This window comes from Phasianus colchicus, chromosome 1 (genome assembly GCF_987193195.1).
Source record: "Phasianus colchicus chromosome 1, bPhaCol1.hap1.1, whole genome shotgun sequence".
Taxonomy (NCBI): domain Eukaryota; kingdom Metazoa; phylum Chordata; class Aves; order Galliformes; family Phasianidae; genus Phasianus; species Phasianus colchicus.
In genome coordinates this window covers 112356141-112362336 of record NC_143436.1, presented here as the reverse complement: position 1 = coordinate 112362336, position 6196 = coordinate 112356141, and the positions used below count along the sequence as shown (strand labels likewise).

Genomic DNA, 6196 nt, shown 5'->3' with positions numbered 1-6196 from the left:
GAAGTGAAACTGAATAGGAGAGGGGCTTAATACTGAATAGGAGAGGGGCTTAATACTGAATACTGCAGTGATATGTTTTAATTGCTATACAGCATTTGCCATATAGCCAGTTGGGGCAGAATTACCTTATTCTGATATGAATCCTGAGAAGCTGAACAACTATTAGCACAAGAGCAAAGCAACAACATAAGAACTGCTGCTATCTTAGTTCCAACTAAAGCTAAATGAGCCTCATAAACACCACAGACAGGAATATATTGCCATTTTTATGAATATCGTAAGTATGCTTGTCGAGATTCAGGAGGCGGCTATATGGAGAGAAACATCAGTAACACAACCAAGAAAGAGCCAATTAATTTAAACAATTAACTTCATATTTAAGTCTTCACCAATTTACGAAGAGAATACATGCTAACAGATTAGCATTGAGGAAATCATGTAAAGGAGAGGACAAACACTTGCTCAACATTAACAAGCAGTTTCCAAAGATATATGGATAATCCAGTTCCTTCCATGGAGAATCAATATTTGCTCCAGATACTGTCTGTAGGCAGTTCTGTACAATTTTACAGAAAACAAACGCAAAGGGTGAATTGCAGGACTGCCTACACTGGATACGTTAATTAACATTACATTCCCTAGTTCCTTTAACATTTTGTGAAAACCTAGTTCAATAGAGTAAACAGAAGGACACAGTTCTTACCACTAGAAGTTTTATTTGTTTTTAACAGAAACAAAAATTTTTTAATACAAGCACTCACTTAGGAACCCTTCTGCTTCTTTAAATATGTTATTCAAATAAAAAAAGTTCTGGATGCCTGCTGATCTTAACAACCTGTAGATAATTCAGAGAACACAGGCTTAACGAAGCCACACATTTCTTCATTTTTGGCCATTACAGCTCTTACAGTGTCTATGGTCAAAGTGCACATGATACCAACACTGAAAAGTTAACAGTACAGCCATATGCTGTACAAACTCAAGCTGAACAAACTTCCCCATTCACTACTATGACTGCAGTTCAAGTCTGAATGGACAGTCTCCTGCTATTCCAGGCCTAATCTTCTCAAACTGAAACTGCCTGTTTTGTCACTGCTCAGCTAAATATAGTGCACAAGTGAAACATCCTAGTTTTGGTGAAGCTTAAGAGATCCAGCTGGTGCCAACACTCAAGACATTAGCTTATCCCTCCCCAATTACTTCAAGGCACTTTGTTTATAAGCCATACCACGTGTAGTGCTTTTTAAAATAAATACATTTATCAGACCTATAAAAAGTTTCCCACTACTCCCTTCTTGAAAACCATTTCCTAACTATACAGTACACACACAGCTCTCTCTGAAGTTTAAAGAAAAAGCAAGACCATCACCAAGGCAAGATAATGGTTATGTACATAGCATGCATTAGCTCCTACATGAGAGCTGCTCAAGTTCAGATGCCTGCAACACTCCAGCCCCTTGTAGCACCTTCTTCTTAACTAGTTTCAGATCCACCCTGGCTTCCAGCTCTACTGACACCAGCTGGATCACTTGAGCTGGAACAAGCAGTAAGGGAGCCCACAGACCTCAATTGCATTATTTTTCCTTATTTAAGATTGGCAGAGAGGCAACTTGACAAAAAAAATTGTAGACAACCCTCCACTTTGTATTTCCAGGCAGCTGGAAACCCAGCAGACAATGTAGCTGTTGCTTAACAAACACAGAAATCTACATTGTATGCCAGGTTCATGCCCCAAACCTGGACAGTCTTCCCACACAACTGATTAACAGCAGCTGTGTGCACCGCAGTTCACAGTACATTTCCTCCCCTAATATGCAACAGTCACACAATCAGACAAGATACCTTTTTCAACACCCATCCTTTGGTTAGGGTAGGCTGAAGACTCTTCACTGAAGAAATCCAATCATTTTTATAGTTCAAATTTACAGATACCAGTTAAACTACAGCCCCCAGAAGAGGCTGTGGAAAACATTTCTGCTTCCCAATATAAAACATTCAGATATTTGATCTGATTCCCACTGTAAAGTAGATCCAACATCCAATATATCCAATCCTTTACTTGGGGCCACACTTCCGATGTTAACTTGTTAGCACTGTGAATTTGCTCGGCACCGAGGAGAGAAGACAGAAATCCAACAAACAGTCTAGATGGAAGATACGAGATGTCATCAGAGACCCAGTAGCCAGATGTAGCTGCTGATTGTAAAGACAGAATCTACACTGACTACTGAGCGATTGATGGGCAACTACAAGTTCTGGGCTGAACGATCCACAGCATTAGTCCAACACCACCTGCAGAAACAATTAAAAAAAAACATCAGTATAAGAAATATTTGTGTAGACAGACCTTACAGAGAGAAGCATCCACAGTTAATGTTCTACAAGAAAAGAGTGTTGTCAGAACAATCACCTCAGTTATGCACTTATTACTTGTTACAATGAACAGGCATTCACAAAGTGTTCCTGAAATTTTAACCTGAAATAAGTTGTTTTTATTTTCCTACACTAGTAAAGAGTCAAAAGCAGCTAACATGAAATGCTCGCAAATCTGAAGTATGCTAATATCAGAACAAAAGCCAACTCAAGTCTCCCCTTAATCCTCAGTGTAGTATGAGAAACTGAGAATTTTTCAAACAACAGGCTGTTCTCACACTGTCCAAAAGGGCATTAAATCAAATTGAATGTAAAGACACAGAGGTAATCCTGAAACGCTGAAACATATCCCACATCGCAGTGAGAGAAGTAAAACCTATACATTATTTAGTAGGGAAGGAAGGGGGCTGCTTAGAGTTTGCTATTAGATAACAGCATTTTGAGTCTTTGCATAAAAACTCCTGAACATAGCAATTTGAAATACTTTGGTATCAATTGAAAGAATTTTAATTCCTCTCAGTGCTGAACCTGTCATCCTTCTGTGTAGCACATCCAAGAAAAACATGAATAGATACACATCTAGCTTGTCCTTCCAATGGTGACTTCAGTATAACTTCCTGAATTCTTCAAGTAGAGCTAAGTGGATGCTGACTTCTTGCTATGTAAAAACAAAAAATGGCCAAACTGCTCATCTAATATTTCAAATACTTTATTAAAACACTTACTTAGGAACAAATGAGATTGTCAGCTTTAATGACAATACTTTCAACACTGTCACTGGCCTGCTATGTGTTTTCTGCTTTTTTTTTTTTAAAAAAAAAAAACATCCATAACTGACTGTAAGAGCATTTCTACATTTATTATTATTATTTTTAAGTCATTTGCTTACAACAGTTCTACCATTCATGTTTGACTAGATCATAGCCATAGCATGAGATTAAGGACAGATCTACTGGAAAGCAAATAACAGATTACTATAAAGTACTTCTGGAAAGGAGTGGTTGCTGTTACATCCCCATAGTTTTCCTGAACTTTTCCACAGTGCCATTTCATAAGCAGTATTTAAGCACGAATCGACATTAACTGATCCCTATATAGCATCCCTGCTAGCCTGTACTTCTGACAGCACTTTGCCAATATTTAGTGCTACTGGAAGTGCAAGAGCAGCAGAGCTGAAGCTGGTAAACAGATACTAGGATTCCTGCTGGAAAACTGATCTGCACAATTTATTTACCATAACCTGTGCACTTCCCCTCCTCTTGTATGCAATGCTTTCCTTACACTTCCCTGACTCCTCAACACAAACCACCATCCTGCTGTTCCCCCAACAAAAAAGCCTGCTAACTCTCTACAGTACTTCCACTCCACTAAGATCTTGGGCTCTTGCAGGAAAGAATCACAGAATCATGGAATGGCCTGGGTCAAAAAGGACCACAAAGATCACCTAGCTTCAACCCCCTGCTATGTACAGGGTCACCAACCACCAGACCAGGCTGCCCAGAGCCACATCCAGCCTGGCCTTGAATGCCTCCAGGGATGGGGCATCCACAGCCTCCTTGGGCAACCTGTTCCAGTGTGTCACCACCCTCTGGGTAAAAAACTTCCTCTTAGTATCTACCTCCCATCTCAGTTTAAAACTATTTACCCTTGTCCTATCACTATCCTCTCCCTCATAAACAGCCATTCCCCCTCCTCTTGATACGCTCCCATCACGTACTGGAAGGCCACAGTGAGGTCTCCCCGGAGCCTTCTCTTCTCCAAGCTAAACAATCCCAGTTCCCTCAACCTTTTCTCACAGAAGAGGTATGCCAGCCCTCTGATCATCTTAGTGGCACTCCTCTGGAACCGCACTAAGAGCTCCATGTCCTTCCTGTACTGGGGGCTCCAGGCCTGGACGCAGTGCTCCAGATGGGGCCTCAAAGAAAGGTCTGCAAAGGTCTCAGAGATAGAGAGACCCTTCCTGTAGCACAGTGGACCTGCTCTGCACGTACATAATATGAAGTCTCAAGCTGTACCACCAGCCTAGGTCATCCAATCCTCATTTCAAATTGAGTAGTGCACGGGTTTGATATCTCTGCAAACTAGATTCTCATTATCATGTGAAAGGATAAAAAACCTACCACACCTAATCTGTAATATAGACAGGTGATGCTTTGGCATTGGTGAACTCTTCTAACAGAGGTTTATCTATCAAGAGGGAACTGAGCTGCATATCACCAGATCAAGATAAAATTGGAAAAGCACTATGGGATGTTGCTATGTTCCAAATACAAAGGCAGCACATTAGAACATTTGTGAATCACTGCTTAACATACTCCTACCTTTACTTGCTGAATCAAGACAGGTTTACTGTGATTTAAAATTAAGTAGCTCAAAGCAAGAAAGACATGCACAGATACATACACCACTGTACCTTTTTCCATATTTGAACAAAGTCAATACCTATTTTTTAGTTAACATTCTATCTGTTGGATTGACAGGGAACAGAACAGACAGGTCCTGATCAATCAGTTTTGTAGTGGGAGAGATTCACATTGTGGGATAATATATTATTAGAACAGAGACAGCACTGACTTGTTAATTCTGTCATGAAAAGAGAAAACGGCTATTAAGTATGAAGATCACAGAAGTGAGGGGTGCAGGGTGGGGGGAAGGAACGTCAATTGTATCAGTTTGAACAATAGTTTTTCCCCCATGATGTCACTAAATTCAGGAAAAATACTGTTTTGGACAACACTGCCACAGGTGACTGAACAAGAAGTAGGTGCCGCTTTACAAGCTTTATTATTTTGCCTAAGCTCCATGTTGCAATATTTCAAAATGAGGCAGGGGATACTTTCAGTACTTCCTAAACAGAAAGCAAGCCATTACCTCCCCAGGTTCAGAGCTGACAGTTTAAGCAAGTTTTATTAAAATTCTCACCAAAGATAGCCAAAAGCCTGCAAGTCAGTGCACTGGACTGCAAGTTAAGAAACATTTCTCCACGCTTAATGCACAATACGACAGAATTTCAGCATTCACCAAGTATGCCAAGAACTTCTAATTACCTAATATGAACTTAGGCAAATAGCCATTATGTCTTAAGTTCAGAATTCAGTGAAACAGCCCAGTACGTTGTTTCAACTGAGCAGATATATGCTTTAAAAGAGAGTGTGTAATTGTGGAGTTCAGCTATGCACAGCAATTTGCCCTACTTAATGAAAAAGTTAGCCAAGGCACTGACTGTAGAGAACTATTGCACAAGTTTTAAAACCCAAGGTAACGATACAGAAGGTGAAACCAACATTAAATACAGGTGTCTAATTAAAAACACATTCTTACGCACAAATTCCTCTGCAGTTACCTAATTACACCAGAGCCAGGATATCTCTGCAGCAAAGCATGTTTTCCAGCGATCTCAGATCCTGCATACCTCAGACCCTGTGACTGTATTGGTCAAACTCATTCAGACCAGCTGATGGTCACTTGACTCTCTGCACTATTTATACATCGCTCCATTAACTGAGGCTTCTGATTGGGCTGAGCACATTTACAAAAACCCTGCCCAAGACATTTTTTGAATTGCTCCACCAGAGAATACTAGTATGAGCAAGCCTAGGGAGGTATAGAGTTGGCACAGCCTCCTAAAACAACTTCCTAGAGGCAAAACCACTTGCATTCTCAGAGGCCAAGTAACGAGCTTGTTTTTAAAGTTGCATTTATCAGCAATTAAAACACAGTTACCCTTAACCAGGACCTGTTTCTGAGTTGATTTTTATGGACAGTCTTCGAAATATTTAATATAAGTAGACAAACTGGCTTCATTGTAAAACCCATAAAGGAC

At 40.2% G+C, this 6196-nt stretch overlaps 1 long non-coding RNA gene across 1 annotated transcript in view; it reads right to left on the bottom strand.

Moving 5' to 3' along the window:
- Nucleotides 1-696: 696 nt before the first annotated feature.
- The window catches only part of LOC116229867 (uncharacterized), a 78785-nt gene continuing 73285 nt past the window's right edge, over nucleotides 697-6196 (bottom strand). The window contains exon 4 of the long non-coding RNA XR_004167124.2: nucleotides 697-2292. This is a non-coding gene — a long non-coding RNA (uncharacterized LOC116229867). The remainder of the gene's footprint in view (nucleotides 2293-6196) is intronic.